The sequence below is a fragment of the Thunnus albacares genome, chromosome 22 (genome assembly GCF_914725855.1).
Source record: "Thunnus albacares chromosome 22, fThuAlb1.1, whole genome shotgun sequence".
NCBI classification, from domain to species: domain Eukaryota; kingdom Metazoa; phylum Chordata; class Actinopteri; order Scombriformes; family Scombridae; genus Thunnus; species Thunnus albacares.
In genome coordinates, this window is record NC_058127.1 from 14701564 (window position 1) to 14721861 (window position 20298).

At 38.2% G+C, this 20298-nt stretch overlaps 1 long non-coding RNA gene across 3 annotated transcripts in view; it reads left to right on the forward strand.

The window, feature by feature from the left end:
* The first annotated feature begins 278 nt into the window (after positions 1-278).
* Positions 279-20298, forward strand: part of LOC122973619 — a 146241-nt gene continuing 126221 nt past the window's right edge. For all 3 annotated transcript variants that reach the window (XR_006400099.1, XR_006400100.1, XR_006400098.1), the window contains exons 1-2: positions 279-417; positions 16807-16900. This is a non-coding gene — a long non-coding RNA (uncharacterized LOC122973619). The remainder of the gene's footprint in view (positions 418-16806; positions 16901-20298) is intronic.

Below are 20298 nucleotides of genomic sequence, written 5' to 3' on the forward strand. Positions count from 1 at the left end.
GTTATTTTTTGCCTTTAACATGTGTTAACAGACAAATGTTTGTTTACAGGTACAAATTGAACACCTCATAAGATTAAATAGTTCTTTTGAGCATCTCAAATATTTCAGAACTAACATTACTGTTTTGTGTGAAAGCACAAAGCTCCATATGATAGGATATCTTTACTTCCTGAATGTATTTCCTTTAGAAACAGGATGGTAGGTGGAGCAAACCAATAGGATTTGTTTGGAGGGGGAGAAGGGGTGGGATCTCTGAAAAGCATTGGGATGACCTTATTGATCCAGGAAGTGACAGATTTCCAGGAAGTTCAAGCTCTCTTTCATGGGGTCTTCAAACATTTTTCATTCACAAATTACAAATCTTCATGTTTTTAATCTCATTTGACCGGCGCGTGCACTCGTCTCCTGACATCACAGGTAAGAGCGTCTTGTTCTTTTCTCTCTAAGTTTAAATAAAGTTTGTCCATGTTTCAGTATAATGTACTGGTTGGGTTTAGCCTGCTAGCAAGCGCATGGGCCTGAATGGATGGCAGAGTGATCAATTGATTGGTTAGTTCAGATCAGTTATGTCTGGTTTGGTGTTTGGCAGCACGATAAAGAGGCAACAAGACTCTTGTTTTGTTTGCTTTATTGCACTGATTTTTGCTTTTATTCTGCACTCGCCAAACAAATCAAGATCATTTTTGTCAGTATTTTCCAGTGGAATAAACATCTTATAATGTGGTGATCTGATGAGATTTAACACTCATGGTGTAGTGACTGAACTTGGAGCTTTTCCACTGTATTTATAAGAATAAACTGACATCCCTACGTGGAGTTAAATTCATTGTGTCAGAGAGTAGGAATATTTTGGCACATTATCAGGTGTTATGTTACTCTGCTTTCATATTCTGTTTGTCTCTTGAGCTTGGGGCCTTGAACTCAGTATCTGGAAAGAATTTGAAATGACCTCGAATGTTCTTCTAGGTGTTTATTTGTATTTTGCTTTTTATTGTTTAGTCTCAATCTGTTAAATGAGTCCCCCAACTAACAAGCTGCTGCGTCTCTGGATTTTCTTTTCTTTTTTTTTTTTTTTAGAATGTTTACTGAAGTTTCCCACACATCTTTACACTCAAGGGCACCTCAATAATAAGTGCTGGATTAGGGTTCATTTCACTGCACTCTCATAGATTTTAACTGATGTTACCTCTGACATCATCACCAGTGCGTGCGTGCAGGAGGGTGTGAGGGCTCTGAATGCTGTATGAAAAATGAGGCAGCACTTTGTGACAACATGTTACCTGGACAGAGGTATTTCTGTGGGCGTTTGTTGCTCAATGACACGTATGGGTAGATATATTCTTCTTTTGGATTAAGCGAGAGTAATCGGACTTGTTAGAGCAGGGAAGGGTCTGTTTTTTTTTTACTTTTTCACGCCCCAGATTTATTTTCTATGTCATTCATCCCTTGGAAGTTGCATACATCATATATGGATTCAGATTATCTTTGTGTCACTTCCACCATCACTTTATCCCACATAATAATGAAAACGCAAACATTAATGAGTCCTATACAGTAGCTTATAATATAATTTTAGTTCAACATCACGTGTTGCCGATTTTTGTGCACTTCACTCATTCAGTAGCTATAAAAACATCTTCAACAAAAGAGAGTGGACGGAATATTCACCATTTTGTCAGCCATAAATTACTGTTTGTAATTTCCAGTTTCACTTCCAATGTGGCCTGGGGATAGTATTATTCTTACATTAAGATGATGTTTAAGGAATATAAGGTTTAAATTGGGGTACGCAATTAAATGAGTTGTAACAGTTTACTGTGCATTATTTTGACGTGGTATGAATATGTTAACATGAGCTAAAACTGCCTGTTAAGAGACAGAGGCTGAACTGAGGGGCTGCATAAAGGGCAGTATAAGATAAACAAGGAGTTTGAACAGTGAATCACGCAAAACTACTCTAGTGGAGTCCAAAATTAAAAATATAGCTGGAAATGAGCATAATAGGTCCCTTTTAATGAGTAATTCTGGTGAAGCATTGCTTTTTTTAAACAGTGAAATATGGGACAGGCCACCTCCACTCCCAAATATTTTCATACAGGCCCTCAATATACATTACATGTTAATCTTATGGTCTGAATCTGTTTCAGCCATAATTGTTGTGAAGATATTTGTTTGATAATGTTAATTTTAATTTTTTTATTTTTACAGACGGTGTATATTCAACAAAGATGTTACAAAAGCATTTAAGTGATTTCCGCAGGATTAATAATGAAGTCATTTTGCACCCATATGTTGCAATACTTCAAGTTAAATAGGATTTGGACTGTTTGTTTTGTACTCTTGTCACAAATTTGATTTTCCAAATAGTTATTCAGCATCAATAATATTTGTGAGCATATTTCTTCTCCTCTGGGGACATTGTTTGAAACCCCAGACATACAAAATATCACTGCTGTACTGAAAAATTTTGGGTATTTAGCATTTTGTAGATATCTGTACAGGACACAGAGGAGTTATTTTTCAGTATACTGTGTATTCATCCTAACATGTTTTTATTTATTATATTATATTTATTTAAATAAGTTTAGAAAGACCAATTCACTCTCAACAACAAAATAATAGAGAAGACTAATGTTAGCATATTTAAATCCACCCTTCTTTAGGGGATCTTCCTATTTGAGCTATTCTCAGAAAAGCTCAGTCTAGACACTGCTGAATTTAAGGCCAGAATAAAACATAAAGCGCAATTGAAATAAGTGTTCTTGATCTTAATGCACATTATCGCTGTGTCCCAGGGATAAAACACTTAAAAGTCAGTCATGAAGAAGAGAAAGCCCGAGGGCTCTCTAGGCTGGGTACATGTCCATGATGCACCCAGCTACTTTAGCTGTCATGCAGCAATATCTCAGAGCCTTCGCTGGGTGCACTGATGCTTGGCTTAAGCCATTTAGCAGCGCCCTGGTTAACTGAAACCGACAAAACTTCTGATTCCAGCCTGATCTTAGAATATCACCCCTGGCGATTGTGAAGCTGTCTTTGCCCATTTCATCTAGCGCGGTCCCACAACTGCATTTGTAGCTGACAGAAATGCAGAATAAGATGCCTTATGATGTTACAACTGTTGCCCAGAGAATTAAATTAAATGGAAAACATAACGATAAAAAAGAGAAATCATATCTAGCTGACAGTTGTAGAGGGAAAAGGGGTGAGACTCATACCATCGCTTGAAGAGAGTGCCAGACTGAAGGGCGCAGAAGTGCCATAACATAAATAAAACAAGATGGCATTTGGCCACTTAAAGCCAATGGGAGCTCCAAAGGGTAAAGTGTTGGATGATTTCAGGCTAATATTTGCCAAGAGTTGCTCTTTGCACATAGTAGTTGCCCAGAATCATCCAGAGCAACAACGCTGGGCGATGAGATGCTTACAGCTGAGTAGAAATGTGAACTCTAGGCGTTTGAGAAGTCAAATCTGCTCATGACACTGGACAAAATTTCACTGACAAATATAATGTTACTGGCTTTAAAATGGCTGCTGCTGCTTCAACACCTCATCTTGAACTGATAATTTCAGTACTGTGCCATTTTCTGTGGGAGCCTAACAGTCTAGAAATGTAGCAGGACATTTGCTTCTTGTAAACCACTTTACAGCTGGAGCAGTAGGCAAACTCATGCAATAGAAGAGGCAATTCTTTATACACCATTGTGTAGTTTACATGCTTAATCCTGCAGGCAGTCACTCTCTACTGTAATAGACATCATGAAAATTAAGCAGCAAACAAGCATAATAAGGAGCAACACAGATTGGGAGATGCTCATACTGTACACAAGTACCTAGTTCTTAGACAAACACGTCCTCTGGAAGCACAATAATTTACCTTTTGGATATACAGACACATGACAATAATTTTGATTAAACTCTAATTGTTAGCACAGCCTATGCTAGCTTAGCTGATGCTAATATTTAAATCGAAACAGTTGGGGTTTGTGTGAAAAGACAAGAACATGGTGGAAAAACTGTATAGATGTGTCACACTTCCATGCTTCATGCTAATAATATGCAATATGTACATATAGTATAAGTATATCAGCGTATTTACATTACATATATAGTATTCTGATATTGTCATTAGTGTACAATGAGTCAACATAATGTGCTTTGAAGAAAAAATGTCTGCATACTTGCTTTTTCCATAGATTTTAACACATCTCATGGTCTTCCTCAGAGCATGGAGTTTGCTCAGTTGTCATCATCTGACCTAAAGTGACCAAAAGCTGTCACAACAAGGGGCCAAAATTATGGACCAGGAGCCAATGGACAGCTGGATAAAGTGCAAGGAGGCCACTCATATCCAACCAAACTTCCATGATGCATACTCTGAGGATGACAATGAGATGTTGTTCGAAAACACCAAAAAAAACCCAAAACTTGTACATTTTTGGATTGTTGAACTCCTGCACAGTTAGTACAATTTCACAACTGTTAAAACAATACAATATGTGCATCCTACGACTACAGAAGACCCTTGTAAATTAGAGTTAACAAAGAGAAAGTTAAATATTTCTATTGGTTTTCCAAGATCTTCCTGATAACTGTCCCACTAACATTTTCAATTACTTTGTTTTGCATTGGATTGCATGTTTTAATTTGTGCATTGAATTGTGCAACAGTAGTGTCCATCAAAAGCACACACATAAGCAGATTTGGTTGGCACACTGAATTTTTTCCCTCTCTCAAAGTGAACACATTACCAACTGAAAAACCTGTTTAGACTTATGTAGTTTACTGCATCAAGAAGAGAAAGAAAGAAAAGAAAAATACTTCTACTGATTCTGCTGATAGTTTTAACACTAAGCGGCATTTGTTTTTCTGATGTGTTGCACAGTCTTGTTGGTGCTGCCCGGCAGAAATCGGACATCACGGTCCAGCACAGCACCCAGACAATTTGTAAAACAAATGTAGTTTATAAAGGCCAGTGTTTTCGTCACAGCATGCTCATGCTAACAAGTTAATTAAGCATAGTCCTGTGCACATGAACTTTAAGCTTGTATTGGTAGTCAAAAGAGATCTGCCGTTAGGTGCACCGAGCTAATTATGTGATGATAAATCTTCTATGGCATGAGGTAATTTCTCAGTGCTCTTTAAAGACAGTAGAGAATATGGCAGATAACTGCTTGAAGCCTTTGCGAGTCAGCAGCAGCTAAGCTAAATGTGGCAGCAAGTGTCAGGCCAAATCAATACACGCTTCCCAGGATTCCTTTGGTGCCATAATCCAGGCTGTGGTGGGCACTGACCCTGGGGAGGCCCGGCCTCTTGTTTTCTTGCCCTGTTTTTTCAAAAGCTGCTGCACTTATGGATATGACAGCATTGAGCTCAAGCTAATTACCTTTAAAAAAGAGCGGAATTTTGTGCTATAAACTGCTTAGCTCATATCTGAGACACGTTGAAACCTTTTTGTTCCAACTTTGGGCAGCTAACTTGCCTTTGGGAAGTCGGTCATAGGAAGGTGCTTACAAAAATTATGGATGGCCTCGAGCTCAAAAGCGGCACAGTTTTTACAAGCTGTGGCTGAACATTTTCCTTTTGAACTCTTCATTTGTAGATAATTTATGTGTCAAGTATTCCCTTTGGATAGGGTCTTGGTCAACTATATCACCTCAGCAGTTTAAAGTTTGACTAGCATTTACTGCATTTTGCAGATATTTCTTTGAGAGACGCCTCCGGTATCTTCCAGCTGATTTCACAGATCCCATTAAGTCATAATCTTGTATTATCTGCCTTAAAATAACAAGAGATAATCCTGGCATCAGGCTAATCAGCCATGAAATTGGGGAGTCTCCTTGACTAACTGGATTCCACTGCAGCAAACTCAGTGCAAGTTAACACATTACATGTAGAGTGTGCAGGAGTAACGTAAAAACTATAGTTTGCCTTAGTTAGTTTCTTTTAACAGGAATCCCTGACTACCAATAAAGCCACATCTCCTTCCTTCACTCACCAGATGAGATCATTTAATCCAGGATGAGGAGTTGGAGGTGTGGGGAGGGGGATTTCCAGAACATCACTTCTTCTCTTGTAAGCGGTACTCACTTACTTAAGCCATCAGCCACTCATTAAAAATGTAAAATTAACGTTTTTAAAGTGGAACATGATTCGGCTCTGTGCTCAGGAGGCAGTGGAGCGCAAAGCTTGCATACGAAATGCATTTGGTCATCCCCTTGGCAACAGAGAAGGAAAAGGTGCATTGAGTGAAACGAGAGCAGATTGCTTTTATTCTTTATTTAGAGAGTTATTCTAGACAGTGAGTCACAGATGCCCCGCCACTGTAAAAATCTTTCCTGCTCAATTGAGGCTGTTGGAAGAAGATGCTGAAGGCTCGGGTCTCTGTGGGAAAGTATAAAAAGCAGTCATGGATTTTTATTTGTCTCAGACATGTTTATGTATTTGTAGATATGTCACAGATTTGGACTGTTGACACTATGTTCCTCCTGAGATTGAGACAATGTTGACACAATAACATAAATAGACTAGTTTCAGTGTGAATTTCTTCCTTTATTCTGGATGAAACAATGAAAGAGGAAGAGCACAGAGCTACTGGAGATGTATGTTCATGTTTAATACATCTGTTATCAGGCTGCATCTTTTATGAAATGTCCTCTTGTTTGCGCTAATGTTTGGCCCTGGGCCCTGGCAGTGAACCTAAATCTACTTGTATTAATGTGTTCTGCATGTGTTGTGTTAATGTTTTCCATATTGTCAATTTCCTACACAAACAGTGTATCCAGTTCCTTCAGGATCTAGTTTAAATTTCTTTACACTATGTGTGTATTACATTATTGTCCAATATTGGTTTATCACAAATATTATGGTATTGGCGCATACTGTAACAAGATATTGCAGTACAGAAATACCAAAGATATATCTGAGGTAATTTAAGAACAGTTTTGTTTGATACAGTTTGTCCACCAGAGAACACTGACGAGTTTATATTGCTTGTCTTGCTAACGTCCCACTACTTTGTTCAATCCACACTAAAATATCTCAACAACTACTGGATCACCTTGAAGTTTTGCACACAGTCATGATCGCCAGAGGGTGAAGCCTGCTAACTTTGATGATCCCTGGATTTTTCCTCTAGCACCACCATGATATTGACATTTATTGTTTTTGGTGACATGTCTAATACTTTGGTTTATGACTAAATACCTGCAAATTTAATGATGTTCGTGTCTGCCTCAGCTGTTTAGTGCTAATTAGCAATGCATGCTAACAAGCTCAACTAAGATGTCACACATGATAAACATTAAACTAAGCTAATCAGTATGTTAGCATCATCATTGTGAGCATCTTAGCATGCTGTTATGCATCAGTACATATCGTGGTCACAATTCTTTAAATAATAATATGACAAAAAAAAAAAAATCTTAGCACAAGGTCCAATCATTGTAAATCTTTCTGGAGCTATTAGCTAACGACTCTGAAGTTATCATTATGACAACTGACATTATATGCTTTTTATGGTAAAAAAAAAACAAAAACAGAATAAATATTAGATATTTTGTTATCTGATTTTCAAAATCTTAAATATACACTCACTGGCCACTTCATTATGTACACCTGTACAATCTAATGTGATCCAATACAGCAGCTCTGACATAAATTCTACATTTACGAAGCTTATATATTTTCAATGTATAGAGAATATGGCAGATAACCTATGGTGGCCGCAAAACTTGCGAAAAATGCAAAAAGCCCTCTATAGAGCCAGTGTTTGGTTTGTCCATTCTGGGCTACTGTAGAAACATGGCAGTGCAACATGGCAGGCTCTGTGGGAGAGGAGCTGCTCCCTATGTAGATATAAATGGCTCATTCTAAAGTAATGAAAACACGATTCTTATTTTCAGGTGATTATACATTAATTAAAAACATACCTATGAATGTTATATTCTATTTCTGCCAAGTACGTTCTGCTGGATGCCACTAAATTCTTCACACTGCACCTTTTTAAATAAAGGTATTTGTGAACCAAAATTTCAAATAACTAGCGTCTGGAGTGTGAAATGCATTGCTGTTCCTCTAATCTTTTGGCTTTAGCTGTTAATCAACTGACTCTTCACACTTGATTACAGCTTCCTGAAGCTCCTACTGTGGACTTTTAAGTAAAGAGCAACTTTCTCGCTGAGAATTTAAAGGCACAAATCATTTCCCCCTCTTGTCATCATCAATCATAATTACACAACAATTTCTTCACCTTGGATCAATTTGTGCCATTGAGATCAAACAGCAGTGTTAATGGGCGCCCAGATTTCTCTAGAGGTAATCTATATCATGTGGTCGCCTTTCAACCCTCGAGTCGGCTCATGCGGTATATTGTTTGTCACTGAAACAGTTTTACCCTGCAGCTAAAATGTAAATATATTCTTGTGTCCCATCTGTACAGTATATTTATCACCCTCTTTGTTCATTATTTAGACAATTGTGGTTGTTGGAAATGTAGAAACAATACAGTAATATATAAATATTTAGCAATACAACATTAAATGATTTTAAAACTACTGGGGTACTGAGTTTTGCATGATGAGAAGATCTGCTTTTTAAATGTTCTTTCTCTCCTAATCACTATTGACGTGTGAACAAGCCCTAATCATCATTGTTTCAGTCACAACGTAAACTGGGTCTTCAAAGGTTTCACCCATGGTGCAATTACACCAAATTACTCTCACCAGTGGAGTCAGTCAGGGGCTCTGTTTTCCAGTCACTCTGCCTGTAAACAGGATGTTTCAAAATGGATTTACATGAAACTTTGTGGACAGGGTGGTTATGAACAAGAGGAGTAATAAGATACCAATCATACCAGTTGGACAAAAGGGGGTGTAGCTACAAGCATGGCTTTATAAAATAAGGCATATTCACGGAGAACCATTTTGTGTGTCTGTCAGCAGGCACAGGAAGACGCAAAGCCTTCATTACTGGTTCAATCAAACAACAAAGAGACCCTAATGTGTTCACTTCCACGAAACTGAACTTTGACCTCCTCAAAAACTTGGTACAGCCCGTCAAGACTGTTGTTCTTTAATTGAAATAAAATCAAACACAAAAACTGCTATTAAAATGGACTGAGAAATGTAAGTAATTTAAGTAACAAGTCATTTTTGTTAGTTTTTCGTTCTTTTTCCCTTCTTTACGTTTAAATCTGTTCCCCTGATTGCTGGAAAATCTTAAACAGTGTGCAGCAGCACAGAGGAAATCCACAGAACCCACTCCTACGCAGAACACTGACATTACTCAAGTCCGCAAAACACCAGAAAAACGTAAAAGGTGCTGTGAGATACAAATTCAAAATATATTATGTTGTATTTTATTCTTCCAAACTAAACTAATACTAGAAACTAAAACTAATCATGAAAGTTCATTCTTGACCTTGAAAATATTTGTTTGACATAACAGCTCAAGGTCCACTTACTAGCTTTTTCCAGACCTTTCAGCTATATTACATGGTTTTCCAGCATGGAACAGATGCCCTAAAAATGCTATAGGTGGAATCATAACAGCTACTGAGACTGCCTATCAACAGATCCATCTCTATCTATGATGAAGACCATGTGATATGGCTAAAAGCTCTCTATAAATAAAATGTAATTATTATTATTATTATTATTATTATTATTATTATTATTATTATTATTATTATTATTATTATATATAGAATAAAAACTAAAATAGAAATGGCCTAAAGGTCAGAAAACCAAACTGAAAATTCACTGAAAATCATTATAAAAACTACTGATAGATATTAGATAGATGATTGTAGTTTGAAAAAGTGGAGCTAAAATTAACTTAACAAATAAAGTGCTGCTGTAAAGATTGGATAAAATGCCTAAAAGGGGCTACAATCTCATGTGTATCTGCTGATGTTGGTGGATACCAGTTTGTACCATTTTGCCTCTAACAGGGTATATATGCACAACATAAACAGCCTCATTGAGTTAATCATTGGTGGTTTTCTTGTCTGTCTTTTGCCAATATAAGGATGATGCACAACACTTGGACAATGAGTTAAAGATCAATTATTCGACTCCTCAGCCAATTTCAACACATTATCTTAATTGCGTAGAACCACATCATAAAATCAGTGCTTAAACAGCATTAGCATGTCCATACCCAGGAGGTGTAACACTATAGTGTTGGGAAATACTGTATGAAACAGACTTCTGCAGATGAAAGGGCACAAGCCCATCACTGTTCCTTACATAATATGTTTGTAGTTAGCAGGGGGCCGTTGTTTCTTACCCCCTTGTACTGTAGTTTAAGCACCCTGTCACTTTAAACTAGTGTGATCTGAAATTTTGCTGGGTGACTGCTGAGAATGCTAATGCCTTAGAAGCTGTATCCTGTGGCTCTTTTGGCTCAAATCAAAGCCAGAGAGGCACAAGGAAGAGCCAAGCAGCAGCCATCCCCACTTGAGAGAGGCTGGTAATGTAATCCTTCAACAAGTTGGTTTGGGATCACAGAGTGAGTAATACAGGCCTGACACACAATTCATTTTTCGTCACTAACTATAGAGAGATGAAGACTGGAAACCCGCAGAGTCTTAGTGGTCAATTAATGCTTGTTTACTTGTTTCTGAAACAGTTTCTTCTTTGAAGGGTCTGAAACCCACAGACGGCCTTAAAGCTGCAATTTCTTGTTTTCATGAATTCTTATTCAAGTCTGAAATACTGGCTGCGTAAGCCAACTGTTGACTGCTGACTAATGATGATGGCTATTTGGGGGATAATTGATCATAAATAGAAGTATGCAATGTACATGTTGGCTAGACAGGCAGTTTATTCATTTGTTCATTTAATAGCTTTTGGAGACATTTTTCTCTCCAAATGCCTTCTGTTCTTTATTTAGCAGTAGCCAATTAATAAAAGTGATTAAATATTACTGCACATATTTAATTGTAAATCTTTTCTGCCGCAGATGTTATTCTTCACAGAGCTCTAATTTAATTCAATTAACTTTATTTTTGTATTACAATGCGCCCTGTTTCATTTTGCATATTGCTTTCCATGGAGTGGGTTCATATATTTAAAAACAAGCAATAAAACAGCTGAATCAAGTGTATAACTTGACTAGTTTGTTTCTATGACCTGTTGAGGTCTTGAATGTAGCATTTGTGGCTGTAGAGGCTTCCAGGAGATACAGATCCCACCTCTCGAAAAGCCTTTGCTGCTGATCTTATGTGACCACTGGGAGCACTAGCCGTCATTGACGTGACATGATTGTTTGACAACACATACTCTGACAAGTCACTGACATAATTGTTTTTTTTTTATCATGGAGAAGATGTATGCAGCTGCTCCAAAAGGGAGTTGCAGAGCTGAGATCAAATTTTAATAAATGACAAACATATTATATTTATATGTCATCACCAGAAACATGCTCACAGACAACACTCTTTGTTATATCATCTTTGTCTGCTGAAAACCTTGCAACAGTCACACAGGTCTATGTCGCTACACATAGTAATAGTAACACAAACGCCAAAGCAGACCTCGTTGGGAAATACAACACAACTTGGTGAGCTTGGGTCTATCAGGTATTTGGAAATATTTTACTTTCGGTATATGACTAGCGACGGATTATCACCCGCTTTGGGTTGAAAAAGTGGTGCGACCAATGGGCTTGTGAAAATCTTTCAAAACCAATTGGCATTGTGGACAATGTTTGTCATGATCAAAACTGATATTTTTTTGCTTGTACACATGTACAGAGCTGGAACGTTGTTCTGTTGGTGAGAGGAAGAAGAAAACAGGACAATTGACAATTATAGTCCAGTGCATCAAAAAACGACATCATTTGAAATGCATTAATACAGTAGAAAATGGTTAACATGCAAAAAAAGGTAGAAGTAAATAAATTGTAAAAGAACGATGCATGTTGAGAGAAGATTCTCATGGGTTACTTATTTAAATGTTACAGATTGCCTCTTAATTTTCACTCATTTGTGTCAGCAATATTCAAGGAGAAAGATCATTGTTTATCATACATGTTTGACATTTTCAGCATCAAGCTGAAGACAGAGAGGAAATTTTCCATATGACCACAGTTGCTGCCTTAAAATTTACAAGTTGACAGGATTTTTTAATCAATTTAACAAGCGATGAAATATTTATGAGTAGCAAAGTTTAGGACACATATTCAGGATATTGCTTGAAAATGGGAGCAACATGACAGCATGCTCTTTCACAGTACATTCAGATACATGGCCAAAAACATTATTGTTCTGTTTGCATTGGCTCCTGGCAAAAAAATATCTGTCAGAACTACTTTGGTGTTTTGCAGCTTAGAGGAAACACAATGAATTTTTTGCTCTTGATTGTCACTGTTTATCACAATCACTACCATTTCCAGTGTTGCCCTAAAATTATGACACAATATGAATTGAAACAAGACTAGGTCAAAATCTAGTACGTCTGGACCCACTGTGTATGGTCAATGTGTGAAATTGTGGCCAATTTGTCACAGGGATAATCAGTGGTAGTGTCTATAATGTGAATTCCTGGATATTAAATGTTCATCTGCAATTTTCTGTAGTGGTCTCAGTAATATTTGTTGTTAAAATGTGCTGAAGTAGCACATCACATGAAATGCTTAAGTTATGTTTGAGTCAAAAAAAAAAAGGTTATAAATGCAGTCGTGATAACAATGCTTTCCAATCATCTTGAGATGTTTGATTTGAGAAATTTTAATTTTAATTATAACTATTCTAATTATCTGTTAACTCCCCATGCTTTCATCTGTTTCTATCTGCAGATGTCTATAAACAGATGGTCTCATCCATATGTTCACGTAGGATTAGCATGCTAGGCTAGCAGTTCGTCAGCTGTGACTTTATATCCATGCTATGACGTCTTTCAGAGCACACACACACCGAAAACACACCTGTCACCTGCCCAGCATGGTGCCGTTAAACCAGAAACACCGCAGTTACATCTTATTTTTTAACAGTCTATGGGCTACACATGGCACGGCTATGCTAACAATGCCAGCCATGCTAACTAGGTGTCTCTTTGCATCCGCGGGTTGGTGCTCCTGTCATTGTCAGAGCCTCTGTGTGGTCTGTAAATGCTCCCTGAGAGCGTAATAGCAATGTCATTTATTTACCGTAACTCCAGATTCTATGAGTAAATGCGCAGCCCTCTAAGGCTATCGGGTTTATCTCGTGCGTGCCTGCGCAGCACTGAGAAATTTTAGTCCATGCCCATCTGAATATGCTGAAACCTGTTACATGTATATGCTAAGATGCAATACATGAATGTAAGGGCTGACATCCTGTCTACAGTAGAGATAGCACAACTGAATAGCAAACATAATAACATAACAGTCTAGCATGACACTTTTCACAGCTGATATGGCGAGTACAGATTATAAACATAGGCGGGAAATTACATGCACAGACATGCAATCATTACCCATTTAGGCTCTATTTACAGATAGCAATTCAGCTGAATGCATACCTTTCAATTAAACAGCTGTTCTGTGTTTACTTTCATATGTATTCTCTGTGACTAGCAGCATGTCCCGGTTTATATGTGACATTTTTATGGAGGTTTTTGAGCTGCAGGATGTTCGTGCAGCTCAGGTCATGTTTGTCTCTTCCACCGCATGGGACACAGCCCTGTAACCACTTCTGTGTTCTTAAAGGCTCAGATGGCAGCTTACAAAAACTTAGTTCTGGGTAATTTACCCTGTTGGTAGTGCATCCCACCACACAGCAGCTTTTAGGCATTTTTCTGTTGCTTGCTAGCAGACAGAAGTGACAAGGAGGCACCTTCATGCAACAAAAAGTCAAAGGAGAGCAATGAATTGCTCTTCCCTCCAGGGTGGGCAAGACTTAATTGCGCTCTGTCTCTATGATGTAACTTCATCACTCAGTGAGTCAGTGACGGACAGACATTCGGGGTTATAGGGCTGGTCTGTGGCTGCCTGGTCCAGCCAAAAAAGTGAGACCCATAGGGTGTTTAGTGTGTGTTAAGCAGCTCATCTCCTCAGAGCTCGTCTGCAACTTGTTATAAAAGACTTAATTTTGATGTCCCTATTTTTCCCAGTGATGAATAACTGGTTTCTAATTTCCAAATGTGTGGGCGTTTAATGAGGCCTAAGACATTTTATTCTCCTGCTATAACGCTGTCTACAAAATTGTGCGGTGCAGAGTGTAATCATGCAATGCTATCTGGCACAGACACTCTCTGGCGGCAGCGAGGCAAAACCTGCAGCCCAGAACTGCTCCACTTAAGGGAGGCTGATGTGAGAGGAGCAGACAGGCGAGAGTGGAAGGCCCTCCAGTCATGCAAAATGCAAAGGAAATATGACTTTATTACAGCTCCCTAATGGTGACATAACAATCTGTTCAGCCACTTCCCTCCAAATCTCAAAGCATTTTTTAGAAAGTGCTTCAGTCTACAGGATAGGATGCGTTTGAAAATCTCTCGGCATGAGTGAGGTTAAACACAACTGAGTGTGACAAACTGCTTTGATCAGCTCTCGACTAATTTTAATTTATTTTCTGCTTGTTTTACATTTCAGTCGTGAGAGAAGAAAACAACAGGTTATGAGAAACTATAGGAAGTCAAGTCAAGTCACATTTATTTATAGAGCACATTTAAAAACAATGCAAGTTGACCAAATTGCTGTACAGAGCAAAATCAGGCAATAAAAACAGAATTAAAGACTAAAAACAAAGCAACCACATGACATATAGCACAAATCGACAAACATAGTTGAGGCATAGAGTAATAACCCATTTCAAGTGGATCCAAACGCTGAAGAATAAAAGTTTTTTTTTTAGCCTGGACTTGAAGGAATCAATGGAGGGGGCAGATCTGATAGTGAGGTGGATGCTGTTCCACAGTCTGGGGGCTGCACAAGCAAAGGCGCGGACCCCTTGAGCTTAAGATTTGTTCGTAGGACAGCCAGGAACCCCATGTTACATGACCTAAGAGTCCTGGAGGTGGAATAAGGGGTTAAATGATCAGATATACAGGGTTCCTATGATACAATATGTGCTGTATATGTAATATTATAGACTCTGTAACCCTTTAAATAAATAGTTCAACATTCAGACATCAGGGGGTTTTTGGCTTGCTTTCCAGCTATTAGCAGCTATCATTATTGTCGGATGTGGTGAATCTATATGATTATTATGATTCATCAAATAAATAAATAGTTCAACATTCAGACATCAGGGGGTTTTTGGCTTGCTTTCCAGCTGTTAGCAGCTATCATTATTGTAGGATGTGGTGAATCTATATGATTATTACGATTCATCAAATAAATAAATAGTTTGACATTTTTGGAAAAATGTGTTTTCATTTCTTGGAGATAGTTAGATTAGAAGATTGATACCACTCATGTCTTTGTGTTAAGTATGGAGCTCAAGTCAGGAGGAGGCGATTAGCATAGCATACAGACTTGAAGCACGGGGAAACAAAAAAAGACTAAAATAACCTTTAAACCTCTTTAACAAACACTTTGTTTAATCTGTCATGAACATTCAGTAAATGTAAACACAACAAGTTGTGATTACAGGGAGAGTTATGTGCTGTAACTATTTCTTGACGAAGAAAAGTTCACCCAGTACATCTTTGCACTGGTTGCCATGGCAATGTCACTGTGATGAAAAGACTCAGGGAAGTCACTGCACCAGGCTGTTGTTAGTTACAGCACGTTGCTACCCCAACAACCCCAAATAGTTTCGTTTTTGTACAGATAAAGATACAAGATACGTTTGTTGTTGGTGAGCTTTAGAGCTTAGAGGCTAGCTGTTTCCCCCTGTTTCCAGTCTTTATGCGAAGCTAAGCTAATCGCCTCCCGTCTCCAGCTCTTTACTTGAGACACAGACATGAAATTGATATTGATCTTCACATTTAAATCTCAGAAATAAAGCCAATAAGTGCTTTAAATACCTTGCTTTTGTTGTTTAATGTTGATATAATTTATTCAATCAATTAAAATAATCAAATATAATCAACACATACATAATGAATGCATTCAAAGACAACCTAAAGAGGGCATAGTGGCACAAACTCAGTTTCCAAGGATCCAGGATCCAACTCCAATCTACCCTGAATACATTTGTGGATTGGGATTTGTGTGCAGACATTATTTTTTTTTATAATTTGTTAATCTCTATAGTGATGTGTGTGCACATAGTTATGCTCTTAGTATCTACAAGGGAATCCAGAAAGAACAGATGGCTTGAACCTTACATGCGATCAGTAAGCATATGTAAAGTACAACAAAAAACACTAACAAATGTATTTAAAGTTAAGTAATAAAGTGACGTTTGTGATGACATCAAGGCAATTTACAAATGTTATCCAACTTTTTTTCATCCTTGGTTTTTAAGTTTTCAGTCGTGACCTTTAAACATATCTGCCCAGTTTCCAGTGTTGTCTACATTAACAGAACTATACAAACAGACACAACCACCACATATTAAGTAGTGAAAGTCTTGAGCAAAGGCTTAAAAATACAATAGATCAGTTTAAATTGAGTTTTACCTTGAAGAAGTCCATTTATAAAATGTTACAAGGTCTCATTTTTGCAGTTTTCTGCTTTTCAAACACTGACCAAGTGTTGGAGCTTCTGATGAATAGAAACGGATATTAGTCTTAATCCCTCCAGGACAACAGTACCAAAGGTTCACTATTTGCTGCTCGGTCATTCATTTTTAACGAGGAACATTTTTCAGCTATCTATTTGTGGATTTAAGAGATAAATAAAATAAACACAAACCCTCTGTTTTCTCTTTTGTAGGGTTGTGGAATTACAGTGGTGAATAATGCATGGCTGAAAGCATCCGTCTCTCTGAGCTGCATCTTCTCTAGGACACCAGGGGATGGGGAGGCGAGTGAGTACAGATATTTATGAAGTGTTTGATTTCAGAACAAGCCGATGCTATCAAGTAACCCCACCGCTCACCTGTTTTTAAGAGTACCGTGTGCTGCAGACAAAATAACACAGGAAGTCACCTTTTGGCTTTGTAGTTCTGAACTTCTACCTCTAATAGAAGAAGGTAGAAAGATGTTTACTGACATACTGGCATTAGAGTAGATAAAATACTGAGATTTGCAATTAAATTAACTGAAAAAAAAAGAAAATCTGCATATGTGACCAGGAGGTTCTGCAGATATCAAAAGAGTGAGGATCTGTAGACATTGAAATCTGAACCATTTACATATAAAAATCCATTTATTAGTCATGTTGAGTACAACTCAGTCTGTGAAAACAGTTGTATAATTTCATCTGTAGCTCTGGAGGAGTTGAAAAGTGAGGAAATAACCCTGATGATGTCATAGTGATGTCATCAGGGTCATCTCAGCTTGGGTTTGGAGACTTTTTGGAGACTTCAACAGAACTGCACTGCAAATTGCGTACAGTGTGCAGTCTGATATACATGGTTATTTGCCGGGCAGCCAGGGTCTAAAAAAAGAAAAAAATGCTATTGAGTTGCATCGTGGGAATTGTAGGATCTAGTGATTTTTGGAACTTGACCCATACCAGGGACTAAAAGTTAGGATATGTCAGCCTCTGCTGCTTCATCTGTCTCTCACAAGTCCCTCAACTTCAACTTGTGTGACTGAAATGAATATTCCACTAAACTGTTAACACAACACTGGTGCACAATGTACAAAACACAGTCAGGTCAGGTGATGTTGCAGAGGTACAGCTAAACCTCTGGCCATGCTATCTTTATGCCTTTTATCATTATTCAATTATCAGTTGTACACTCTGTTAATGGTGCAGTCATGCATTTTGTGTTTAGTTTGCTTAAAGTTAGTATTCATCTGAGGACCCTTTTCAGTGCAATATTAAATACCTACTCTTATAATTATCTGACTTTGTGCACCTCTGTATTCCAGTGGTAAGAATGTCTTTGGACATTTTTGTGCCTAAAAAGTTATATTCTTTGACATCACAGAAAAAAAAATCAGATAAAACTATGAAAAACAATGATTTGCCCCCCATTTATAATACATTTACAGGTCAAAGTATAATGTTTTATAGACTGTACATCAAATACAGCATCTTTGACACACACCTGAAATGACACTGACATTTGTTGACAGTCAGAAGTGGCTGTGAACTGTGACCTTTGCAGCGCATCATTTATCGCAGCTGAAGAGTAACGTCGACAGCCGTGTTAATAGCGGCTTGGACAGCAGATGACAGGTTGACTGAGAGTCTTTTGAGCGGCTTGTCGTAGTGATGTTGATGAGAGTTCAACCTCAGGCTGCTGTCATGCTAGATCCACTTGTTGGCTAAAATGCACTGTGGAGAGGACCTTTAAGCCTTCATCATTACTCTGAGCAGATAGAGTAGATCTTGATTATTTTGTGTCTTAAAACATCTGCTGTCATTATTGACATTTTCATGATATAGATGTTGGTTTCCACTGCATGATACAGTAGTAGCTGAGTGTCTAATTAACAGAACAGCTAATTCTGTTGCACCATCTGTATCTGCGTATCACTCCGAGCCACTGGATTTGTTTCAGATGAGCGGTTCAAACAAAAAAAAATAAATATCTGGACTGTTACAAATTGTGTTTCGCTCGGGATTCCAGCGAGGGTCAAAGAGCTGGTGAACGGGTCAGAGCTCTGGCACCGAGGCAGCATCACTGTTTAGCTCTGATGTGACCAGAGCTGCGTCAGAGACCCGTCTTAGAGGTGCAGGCGGAGTCTTCATTAGATGATGGAAACAATCATACTGTAGCGTCATTACTACAAATGTGATCATGCTCATCATTAGTTGTGGCTGCAGATATTGTTATTGATAGTGTTCAGCAGAGTGTTCTTTATTCAGTACCTTGCAGTTGGTGAACAAGTAGGAGCTGAAAGAATCACAGTCATTAAATGACTTTTTTTCATACAGAGGCAATAAAATCTAATAAACCTCAGTTGCTGGCAGTCATGATATAAAAGGGCTTTGTATTAAAGGGAAAGTATCACACACTTTCCCAAGTCTATTTTTTTTATTTTCCGGAGGCTCTGGAATATATTTGCATGATTTACAGTTAAAAAAAACCTCCTTATTTAGCTTAAACTGGCCCTTTATGCAGCACCTCGGTTCAGCCTCTGTCTGAAACAGGCCGTTTTAGCTCCTGTCTCTTTAAGGCTTGTTGATTGATTGAGTTGTTACTGAAATAAACAGTTTGAGATGAGGAACATAGGAATAGATTCAGTTGTCTGCTGCTCTTGTGCTGTTGAGAGTCGAGGTTGTTTCTCAGCAGCTGTGATTTAATGGTGCTCTTGGTACTCTAAAACCATATGTAATGGTTTAACTGCTGTGATGATGCAGTCTGTTACAGAGCCGCAGGTGCATCTACCTGGCAGGCTGCCACTCGGGCTATTAGCCCACAATCCAATGATCCCTATTTGGGGAGTAGTTGTCCTTTTCACTGCATCAACTGCAGCTCGACTTGTATTCCACTCAGTCGCTGATTGCTCAGTGATATGTGTGTTTACCGATGATAAATTCCCATGACTGGGCTGTTGCACTTGTGATTTCGGGCTGTCACACTGGATGAGCTGAGCGATGCACAGCTGCTCAGCCCTCCGGGGCGAAATGAACTGAGAGCACATGCCGCCAATTCAGAAGGAAGCAAAATGGTTGCAGTGCATATAATTACATTTTTGTGGTGAGAGATGTGGGTCAGGTTACCGTGCGTTCGCCAATTGCCTGGAAGAGGAGAGTAAATCAGCAGGAAATACACCAGCTGTCAATTAACTGTCACTTTCACACTGCAGTCTCATGTTGAGTCAGCAGTTTGTATTCATGGACACAACAGGATGTAAAATATTGCTTTCTGCAAACGGAAGCTTTTTTTTTAGCAGATTGCTAATTCACATATCTGGCAGGGTGAAAGTTTGTGTGCAAATTATACTTAAGTATACTGAAGTAAAGAAATCTAGTATACTGAGTGGAGGTTCAGGAAAATATCTGGTACATAATAGTTTCTCATCCAGCATTTTTCTTTTCCTAGTGTGTCCATGAGTTTCTGTGCCGCAGCACTTCAGCAATAATCTAAAACAGTGTTTCCCAACTTTCTGTTTGGGACTCCACCAAGCGGGAGAAAAAAGACATTTTTATAATTGTTTTTCCTTGAAATTTTGTTTTTCCTTGTGAAATGTTTTATCCCTTGTGGAGACATTTTGAGGGTAAAATCACAACCTGTGAAGACCTCACTGTGCACCTCACTATTTATCTCCAAGAATTAAGTGTTCCTTTATGGGTTAAGAAAATTAT